The sequence below is a fragment of the Bison bison genome, unplaced genomic scaffold (assembly GCF_000754665.1).
Source record: "Bison bison bison isolate TAMUID 2011002044 unplaced genomic scaffold, Bison_UMD1.0 scf7180017864338, whole genome shotgun sequence".
Taxonomy (NCBI): Eukaryota; Metazoa; Chordata; class Mammalia; order Artiodactyla; family Bovidae; genus Bison; species Bison bison.
Window position 1 is genome coordinate 4,933,072 of NW_011494910.1, and position 8,328 is coordinate 4,941,399.

Genomic DNA, 8,328 nt, shown 5'->3' on the forward strand with positions numbered 1-8,328 from the left:
AATGTCACCGTCCAGTGTAACTCTGGGTTTAGTTTGGTCGGTCCCCAGAGTATCACTTGCTCAGAGAATACCACCTGGCACCCAACCGTGCCCACATGTCACTGGGTAAATTGCACCCATGTATGTCCCTGTATGTCCCTTTCAAACCTTAAAAATTATGCCTCCCCCAAAGCACTTATCCCAGCCAGCACAGGTGAGATCTGACTTTGTCAAGCTGTATAAACAACTCACTAAAAGTACCACCACTTTCCACCTTGAAGCACTGTGGTGAGCTGGCAGAGGCAACTTTCCCTGCTAGATTTGGTGGGTTCCCATAGTCCCAGGTATCCTTACCCTTGGCTCTACATTTTATATAATAAATGCTGCTTGCTCCATTCCTTATTGGTCATTAGAATCATTCCTCAGTTATCCTTTTGGGGGTGCTCTAGGTCTCCTTTGCATCTCTGCATCTTTTCTGCTTCACCTCTGCTTGGCTGCTGCTCAGAACAGGTTTGGGCTTGGCCTGAATGGTCACCTTTGCTAGGATGCAATCTTTCTTGATATTCTACTCATCTATCCATCCACCAGACAAGCTTGCATTTGTTAGTAATGCCTCTTAAATCCTCCCGACCCCTTTGCCTCCTCTTTTCTTTAAATCACTTTTAGGAAGTCTGTGAGCAAGTGCACACAGGCAGACACTTCAGGCAGTGTCTCCCAAGCCTGCAGGATATGAAAACGACCCTAGAGTTGTATAAACTGTCTTTAAGGACCAGACGTTTTTTATTGAAGGATACCCTGGCCAGCTCACCAATTCTTCCAGCCATTTAAGTAGAATATGCACATTTGTGTAGGTCAGGGCTTTGAATTAGGCAGATGCCCTGTACCTTTACTTCCCTCATAGCCCGGTTGGTAAAGACTCTGCCTGCAGTGCAGGAGACCCGGGTTTGATCCCTGGGTCAGGAAGATCCCCCTGGAGAAGGAAATGGCAACCCACTCCAGTATTCTTGCCTGGAGAATCCCATGGACAGAGGAGCCTGGTGGGCTACAGTCCATGGGGTCGCAAGAGTCAGACACGACTTAGCGACTAAACCCCCTCCCCCCCAACCTCCCGTACCTTCAAAAACTGCCTCCTGGACTGGGCCTTTCCCTGACAGCAGCAGCATTCTAGGTGCTTGGCTATCCTCAGCTGCGTGGCCCCCCATGCTCAGTGTGCCCCTCTTCTGCAGGCCTTTGGCAGCGGGAGATCTCCGGGCCCTGGAGCCAGAGCTGATCCCACTCACCTGCAAAGCCTTCAGGGTGGAGGGAAGGTTTTTTGAAAATCATTCTGAGGTGGCAGCTTTAAACTAGTGACAATCAGCCCCCATGTGCACTTGCTGCCTGATAGGAGCTCCTCTTAAACAATTGGAAGGAGAGAGTCAAGTTTAAGAGCATCACTGAGACATTCCCTTAAAAAGAGGAAAGAAAGGGGTTATTTTTGCCTTTAGATCAATGTACAGAGTCCTGGTCAACAAATGTGCTGTTCCTTAAGCACCATCACTTACTGTAATAAGTGTCTTGGCTTGGAGAGCTGGGATTATGGTGATTGCTACTGAAAATGTGTAATTTTCGATTATCTAGACTTTTCTGATTCAAATATTTAATCTTCTGGACTTGAAGCACTGGTTGATTAAATAAGCATTTTTCAAATATCACATTGTCTCTGTTGTTGTTACTGTGCCATGTCCGTTGTTCCACGCACAGCAAACCAAAGCTTACAAGGAGAACAAATCTCAAATCCACTTCTCTGAAGGCACAGGGCTTGGGTATTTGTGAAATAAAGAATGAAGAAGCTGGGAGGGTATGAGGCACAGGGAGTATGTGGAGTATGGGGAAAGGTGATTGGGAAAAGGCATAGTAATTGTCATTTACACAAGTATACCTAAGCTACGGGCCTCTGCAAGTTCAAAATGTCATCAAATGGACACTGGTGCATGCCCAGTTGGAGGGTCAGTGGTCCTATCTAGTGTCAACCAGCTTAGGTCCACCCAGATGCAACTGACTCCACGTCCCTGGAAAACAATGGGCAAACATCTGATTGTTTTGGCTACATGCTGCTTAGAGGACACGCAAGTCTTTTGTTGTAACAATTAAAATGACCTCCTTTATATCTAGGGCTGATTCATGTTGATGTATGGCAAAACCCAACACAATATTGTGATTATCCTTCAATTAAAAATAAATAAAATTTAAAAAATGACCTTGACTAGATGAAATGGATTTAACTAATGACTACTCATGGGTTCACAAGTCATCTTGGTTAGTATGTCACATAGAATATGACACATTTCTAGTACAAAAATCCACAAATATCTGCAACTAAGTTCTTCTTCTTCTTCTTTTTTTTTTGGTACCTCAGAAAGAATGCAAACCAGGAAATTCAAAGGTATTTATAAGTTACTTTTGCTTGAATGCTTTTACTCCACATCTAAATATATCCAAACTCTACCTACTCTTTATGAACAGAATAGGGCACAAAGCATTTTGGATTCTCAAAGTAAAACATTTATGTAACTAGAAACCAAAGCAATGAAACAACAACAACAACAACGCTGAAAGTGCAGAAGTCCTTTATTGCTCGCTTGTTAGTTACTAACTCACCACTCTATCCCTGCAAAGGATTCCACTATGCTCACTTTTAAGAGCACAAATTGGTTTATGTTATTTAACTTTACAGAAGTGGAATAATACATTGTGTATTCTTTCTTTCATGACTTTTCCCACTAAATATTGTATGTGTGAGATTCATCTATCTTGTATGTAGTTAAGGTTCATTCATTTCCATTTCTATTAAGTATTTCATTGTTGTATGATTATATCACAATTTACATATTTATTCTATTTTTAATGGACATTTATTTTCAGTTTTCTTGGCTATAAACATCTTTTCATGTGTCTTTTGCTGAACGTATGTATTCTTGTTGCACAAATACCTAAGGATGGAATTGCTGGATCATGAGAGGTATGTATGTCGGAGAAGGCGATGGCACCCCACTTCAGTACTCTTGCCTGGAAAATCACATGGATGGAGGAGTCTGGTAGGCTGCAGTTCATATGGTCGCAAAGAGTCAGACACGACTGAGCCACTTCCCTTTCACTTTTCACTTTCATGCATTGGAGAAGGAAATGGCAACCCACTCCAGCGTTCTTGCCTGGAGAATCCCAGGGACGGGGGAGCCTGGTGGGCTGCTGTTTATGTGGTCACAGAGTTGGACACGACTGAAGTGACTTAGCAGCAGCAAGAGGTAGGTATGTATTTGTTCAGCAGTTTTCCAAAGTGGCTATACCAAATTGCATCCCTCCCTACACCCCCCACTCCCTACTTCAATCTCTGCCAGAACCTGTCTGCTCACCAATGCAAGCTGTGTTCCTTTTCTTTCCTTCCATTTTTACATCTCTGTTCCTTTAATGATGCTTTCTAGAATTACTTATCAGATAGATTTCTTGCACTCAATTCCGGTGTCAAGAACTACTTGTTGTCAGACTAAGGCAAACAGCAAATTCTTATTCATTCATATATTTTGTTTATTCAGCAGGTGTTGAGGTGATCTTTTCATGGAGAGTTGGGCTTAAAATTTTTTTTAAGACCTATTCCTGTCCTTCCTACCCTTTATTTAAGAAAATAAATACGTATTTTCTTCACTCTTTTGCATAAACTTAGAATTTCTGAACTGAAAATATTAGATCCCATCTACTTCTAGTTCAGTTCAGTTCAGTCGCTCAGTCGTGTCCGACTCTTTGTGAACCCATGAATCGAAGCACGCCAGGCCTCCCTGTCCATCACCAACTCCCGAAGTTCACCCAGACTCACGTCCATCGAGTCGGTGATGCCATCCAGCCATCTCATCCTCTGTCGTCCCCTTCTCCTCCTGCCCCCAATCCCTCCCAGCATCAGAGTCTTTTCCAATGAGTCAACTCTTTGTATGAGGTGGCCAAAGTATTGGAGTTTCAGCTTTAGCATCATTCCTTCCAAAGAAATCCCAGGGCTGATCTCCTTCAGAATGGACTGGTTGGATCTCCTTGCAGTCCAAGGGACTCTCAAGAGTCTTCTCCAACACCACAGTTCAAAAGCATCAATTCTTTGGCGCTCAGCTTTCTTCACAGTCCAACTCTCACATCCATACATGACCACTGGGTGGCAGGGTTGGGGGGGGAGGGGGGAGCAGGGAATACTATCTACTTCCAAACCCTTCTTTAAACATATGTGGAGACTGAGGCCTGCCGTTTGTTTTTGTTTAGTTGCTGTAGGGAGAGAGAAATTAGCCAAGATGGCATGGTCAGGCTGTCTCGCCCCTCCTTTTGTAAATAACCACTATGTAACAGCTGAGATCATTTATAGCACTGCACATGTGTGCGTCAGGAGGCACTCGCTACAGCTACTTTGTGCTGTAAGGATACGGGAGCTCCACTTGGAAAGTGGTGGCATTACTGCTGCGTCATGGCTGTGTCCATTGGGTCAGCCATGAGAGGGGAGAATATAGCGAGTCTACTGCTGTGACTGCTGCATCAGCCAGGAGAGAATACTGTTATGGCAGCTGTGCCAGCAGGAGAGAGATTGTGTTGTGTTAGGTTATGCTATGGCTGTTGCCTGTAGGGAATAAACGTGTCTGCAGTTCCTGCCAACTCCCCCAATCTTCTTCCAACCTCTTAGCTGGAGTCTTGCCTACCCTGGTTTCAGTGAATAGTGCAGGCAGTGTGAACAGCAAGATAACTAGCACTGTGAACAGGAGGAAGAACAATACAATTGGCATGGTCTGCAGGATACCCAGCGGGTAGAGGAGCCTGATGCTCCTCAGAAGAAGAGTTGGCAGGATACACAGTGGGTAGGGGAGCCTGAGGTTCCCCTGAAAGGAGGAAGCCAGTGGCCGGCATACAGAATGTGGTACTTTGTTAAACAACCCAATCAAAAAGTGGGCCAAAGAACTAAATAGACATTTCTCCAAAGAAGACATACAGATGGCTAACAAACACATGAAAAGGTGCTCAACATCACTCATTATCAGAGAAATGCAAATCAAAACCAATATGAGGCACCATTTCATGCCAGTCAGAATGGCTGCGATCCAAAAATCTACAAGCAATAAATGTTGGAGAGGATGTGGAGAAAAGGGAACCCTCTTACACTGTTGGTGGGAATGCAAACTAGTACAGCCACTATGGAGAACAGTGTGAAGATTCCTTAAAAAACTGGGAATAGAACTGCCATGTGATCCAGCAATCCCACTACTGGGCATACACACCGAGGAAACCAGAATTGAAAGAGACACATGTACCCCAATGTTCATCGCAGCACTGTTTATAATAGCCAGGACATGGAAGCAACCTAGATGCCCATCAGCAGATAAATGGATAAGAAAGCTGTGGTATATATACACAATGGAGTATTACTCAGCCATTAAAAAGAATGCATTTGAATCAGTTCTAATGATGTGGTTGAAACTGGAGCCGAAGTAAGCCAGAAAGAACACCAATACAGTATACTAACGCATATATATGGAATTTAGAAAGATGGTAATGATAACCCTGTATGTGAGACAGCAAAAGAGACACAGATGTATATAACAGTCTTTTGGACTCTGTGGGAGAGGGAGGAGGGGGATGATTTGGAAGAATGGCATTGAAACATGTATAATATCATATAAGAAACAAATTGCCAGTCCAGGTTTGATGTAGGATACAGGATGCTTGGGGCTGGTGCACTGGGATGACCCAGAGGGATGGTATGGGGAGGGAGGTGGGAGGAGGGTTCAGGATTGGGAACATGTGTACACCCGTGGGGGATTCATGTTGATGTATGGCAAAACCAGTACAATATTGTAAAGTAATTAGCCTCTAATTAAAATAAATAAATTTAAAAAAATAAATAAATAAAAAGAAAAAAAAATCCCTAGAGTAGTGGGGATATGTCAAAGAAGACAGGAATGAGCTTTCAATGGCCAAAACTATAACAAGATGAGCAATGTAATAAATTAAGTTCAGCTTTTGGGATTATACCGCAAAGTATAAAATGAATACCTATGGGTCCATACTCACATAAATAAATGACTGAATACATGTGAGACAATAGACAAATTTCCCATGCAGAATTTCAGATAATTGACATAGGTAATTCTGCTCTCAGGGAGGTGGAGTGTAACTCCCTGTTCCTGAAGAGTGAGTCATAGTGACTTCCTTCCAAAAAGTACAACACTATGGAGAGGGAGAAAAAGACTAACTTGGCAGTGGAATAACCTGACAAACACTACTTCAGCCAGGTTGTCAAGGTCAACATAAACAGGGATAACCATACTGATTGTATCACGCGATGAAAAGGACACTCCACCTAGGCAGTCTTCCTCCCCCAAAATCTATGAAATGAAAGTGAAAGTGAGTGGAGAGTCAATGAACTGTGAATTAAAAATATTTACTAAAAAAAAACAAAAAACAAAAAACAACTTATAGAAAGTTTCAAAGATCAAAATTCAAATTTTCCATGAACTGGCCACTATTTACATATTATTTACATTGTATTAGGTATAAGCAATCTAGAGATGATTTAAATATATGGGAGAATGTGTGTAGTTTAGATGCAAATCCTAAAATACTATGTTACTTTTTATAAGAGACTTGAGCATCTGTGGATTTGAGTATCATATTGTTGGCAATTTGTTCATTGGCTCTCTGCTTGCAAAACCCATGGATAGGAAAAGGTGACTGTATAGAGTACTTATCTTTGGAGTCTCCAGATATACAATTATGTCATCAGCAAATAAAGTTAATGCTGAGGGAGGAGTTAAGATGGTGGAAGAATAGGACCGGGAGACCACTTTCTCCCCGACAAATTCATCAAAAGAACATTTAAACGTGGAGTAAATTCCACAAAACAACTTCTGAATGATGGCAGAGGACATCAGGCACCCAGAAAAGCAGCCCATTGTCTTCGAAAAGAGGTAGGAAAAAATATTAAAGACAAAAAAGGAGACAAAAGAGGGAGGGACGGAGCGCCGTCCCAGGAAGGGAGTCTTAAAAAGAGAAGTTTCCAAACACCAGGAAACACTCTCACTGCCAAGTCTGTACCGAGCCTTGGAAGTACAGAGGGCAACATAACAGGAAGGAAACATAAATAAGCAATTAAAACCCACAGATTATGAGCCCAACGGTAACTCCCCCAGAGGAGAAGCAGCGCAGACACCTATACCCGCCACTAGCAAGAGTGGGCTGGGCAGGGAGGCGCGGGCTACATCGCTTAGAGTAAGGATCTGGCCTGAATGCCCCGAGAGCTATCTGAGCAAAATAATTTGGGCTAGCAAACCAGACTGTGGGATAACTACCACGCGAAAAGCCAGCCGTAACCTAAGACACCTCCAGGCCCGCGCACGGAACAAAGGACTGAACAGAGATTGCCGGCTGCAGACCTTCCCCCTCCGGTGACAGGCAGCCAGAGGTGGAAGGGGGCAATCGCAGCCCCAGAGAGACATTATCTATAAAACTGTAAGCAGGCTTCTTTGCTAACTAAGACTTCTTGGGGTTCTGGACGGTCAACATCCGCCTGAGAAGGTGCAACGGTTGTACACCCAGAAAACCGAGCAGCGGGTAGGCGATAAGTCACAGTGACCATGCTCGCCAAACACCTCATCACCTGAGCTGCTCAGACATGGGAAGGGCACAAAACGCAGGCCCAACTGAGCCTGCGCCTCTGAGGACTACCTGAGTGCCTGAATCTGAGTGGCTTAGACCTGGGAGGTGCATGCAGCCCAGGGCCGGTCTCGGATGATTCCCGGCAGAGCAGCCCAGAGCCTGAGCAGTGTGGTCAGGAAGGGTACATGCGCCGTGAGCGGGGGCAGGCCCAGTGTGGCTGAGGCACTGTGAACACACGCCAGTGTTATTTGTTTGCAGCATCCCTCCATCCCCACAGCACAACTGAACAAGTGAGCCTAAAAAAAAAAAAAAAAAAAAAAGTGTCCACCACCGTCCCCTTTGTGTCAGGGTGGAAATCAGACACTGAAGAGACCAGCAAACAGAAGAAGCTAGAACAGAGGGAATCACCTTGGAAGCGACAGGTGCAATAGATTAAAACCCTGTCGTTAGTACCGACTACATAGGAAGGGGCCTATAGATCTTGAGAAATATAAGCCGGACCAAGGAACTAGCCAAAAATGAACTGACCCCACAATACCCACAACAACACCAGAGAAAGTCCTAGATATATTTTTACTATTTTTATGATCATTCATTCTATTTTTTTTAAATTTAAAAAAAAATTTTAAGTCCTCTATTACTCCTTTAATTTTCACTTTATAACCTACTATTACTTTGCAAAAAAAAAAAAAAGGG

At 43.6% G+C, this 8,328-nt stretch overlaps 1 protein-coding gene across 1 annotated transcript in view; it reads left to right on the top strand.

The window, feature by feature from the left end:
* LOC104998882 (zona pellucida sperm-binding protein 3 receptor-like) overlaps positions 1-8,328 on the top strand; it is an 84,620-nt gene that overhangs the window by 68,922 nt on the left and 7,370 nt on the right. The gene's annotated exons all lie outside the window — the stretch shown is intronic.